The sequence below is a fragment of the Argentina silus genome (genome assembly GCF_951799395.1).
Source record: "Argentina silus genome assembly, contig: scaffold_177, whole genome shotgun sequence".
Lineage (NCBI taxonomy): Eukaryota > Metazoa > Chordata > Actinopteri > Argentiniformes > Argentinidae > Argentina > Argentina silus.
The window spans coordinates 25,001-27,500 of record NW_028152881.1 but is presented as its reverse complement, the minus strand read 5'-3'; the positions used below and the strand labels follow the sequence as shown (position 1 = coordinate 27,500).

Sequence of the window (2,500 nt, the reverse complement as noted above, 5' to 3'; positions counted from 1 at the left end):
TGTGTGTGTGTGTGTGTGTGTGTGTGTGTGTGTGTGTGTGTGTTTCAGGACCCTGAGAGCTCTAATCAGAGACACAATATTAACAGCAGTCATTCCAATCCCCAGAACACGGGGGTCACCTCTCCATCTCACCCAACACACACACACACACACACACACACACACACACACACACACACACACACACACACACACACACACACACACACACACACACACAGGCATGTTGTACTCTCTGAACACATCAACACATAAACCAAGAATATCTTAGCTATGCTAATCAGATCAAAGCCAAGCAGCCAGGACCTCCCATCACACAGATAAACATGTACACAGATAAACATGTACACAGATAAACATGTACACAGATAAACATGTACACAGACGAACTCACCAACTGCCAAAGAGTTCCAGAACCCGCACCACCTAGAGGGCCCAGTGTTCTCTGTGGTGTTTACCTAGACACTCTGATCGGCTACAAAACGGAGCATCATCATTTCTGCGTTTCTGGTGAGTGAAGTCACCCTTGGCACTCTGGAAAGTTGACCATCTGGGCAACTGTATTCCTTATTCCCCCTCCACCAATCCCTTCAATCGATGGCATCTCTAATGATTCTCACATGACTATGATGAGAGGAGGAGGGGCCACAGCAAGTACATCCAGCACAACAACAACAACAACAACAACAACAACAACAAACTAAATCCTCCCTCCAACTTCAGCCCTGTCAGTCTGGCCTGCAGTACCTTGACAACCCAGGACCATTAGAACCTCTCAGATCACACAGAACCAAACTACCTGCCAAAACACCAGCCAGGAGGAACAGACCAGAGAGACAGCAGAACACACACAGAGGAAGGAGAGAGATGGAGGGAGAGAGAGAGAGGAGAGACAGAGAGACAGAGGAGAGGAAAGAGACAGAGAGAGAGAGAAGAGACAGAGAGAGAGAGAGAGAGAGAGAGAGACTTACCGGTGTTGAGAGAGATAGAGAGAGAGAGAGAGATGGACTAGGCTGATCTAACCTGGTCCAGAGTGCTGAAGGCTCTGTCCTGCCCTGCTCTGCACGGTGTTCTGTCTCTCTATTTACCAAGCCCCATCCATCCCTCCATCCATCCCTCTAGACCTCTGTCCTTATATAACAACCCCCCCCCCCCTCCCTCCCTCCCTCCACCCCCCCTCTCCAAGATTCCTGGGCCAAACAAAGTTAGGGATGATGGAAGAGCTAATGGAATTAGGGCAGAGAGGAGAAATATTCCAATAACAAGGAGATTAAAACAGCTGGTTACTGTGCTGCTCTGCTGGAGCCTGGCCTATGGAAGTCAAGCTAAAGGTTAACTTTTCACACGTTCACCAATGAGAGGAGGAGGAGGAGGAGGAGGAGGAGGAGGAGGAGGAGGAGGTAGAGAAAGTCGAGCAGTAAGGGGGTGGAGAAGAGAAGAGGTGAAAAGAGAGAAGGCAGTAATTAGAACCTTTACCTCAAGCCGTGAAGCGTTTGCAGAGTGGAGGTGGGCTGTCTGAGTGCTACCTGCTATTTTCCAGAGGAGAATTAATTTCTCTCTAATCGCTGTTAAGGGTCTGGAGGATTAGAGAGCCTGTCGCTCTCCGGGAGAACAAAGGGCTGCCTCAGATACCCTGAACGCCATCTCCAACTGATTCATACCCTGAACGCCATCTGCAACTGACTCAGACACCCTGAACGCCATCTCCATCTGACTCAGACACCCTGAACGCCATCTCCATCTGACTCAGACACCCTGAACGCCATCTCCAACTGATTCATACCCTGAACGCCATCTCCAACTGACTCATACCCTGAACGCCATCTCCATCTGACTCAGACACCCTGAACGCCATCTCCAACTGACTCATACCCTGAACGCCATCTGCAACTGACTCATACCCTGAACGCCATCTGCAACTGACTCAGACACCCTGAACGCCATCTCCATCTGACTCATACCCTGAACGCCATCTCCATCTGACTCAGTCACAAAGAGACTCACAGGAAACGTTCACAGAGAGTCAGACTCACAGGAAGCTGTCAGAGAGACTCACAGGAAGCTGTCACAGAGACTCACAGGAAGTTGTCACAGAGACTCACAGGGAGCTGTCACAGAGAGTCAGAGTCACAGGAAGCTGTCACAGAGAGTCAGAGTCACAGGAAGCTGTCACAGAGTCAGACTCACAGGAAGCTGTCACAGAGTCAGACTCACAGGAAGCTGTCACAGAGAGTCAGAGTCAGCCCTGAGGCAGTAATTAGCAGCAGCTGACTCCATACAATAACACAATTTAATCATTTCATCTAAATCAAATCATTCAATACAGAACATCATTTAGACACTTCTATCAAACGCCTCCTGTACTACAGTGGGGGCACCAGGGGAGGCTGGCGGAGGTAGAAATCGGAGGATGGGCTCCTTGTCATGCATGGAATGGACTGAGGAATGACATCAGTCACATGTGAATACCGCTGGTCATTACCACGCATTACAATTAGCC

At 49.5% G+C, this 2,500-nt stretch overlaps 1 protein-coding gene across 1 annotated transcript in view; it reads right to left on the bottom strand.

Annotated features, from left to right (window-relative positions):
- The window catches only part of LOC310824559 (serine/threonine-protein kinase WNK1-like), a gene marked incomplete at both ends in the record, with an annotated part of 19,311 nt that overhangs the window by 245 nt on the left and 16,566 nt on the right, over positions 1-2,500 (bottom strand). The gene's annotated exons all lie outside the window — the stretch shown is intronic.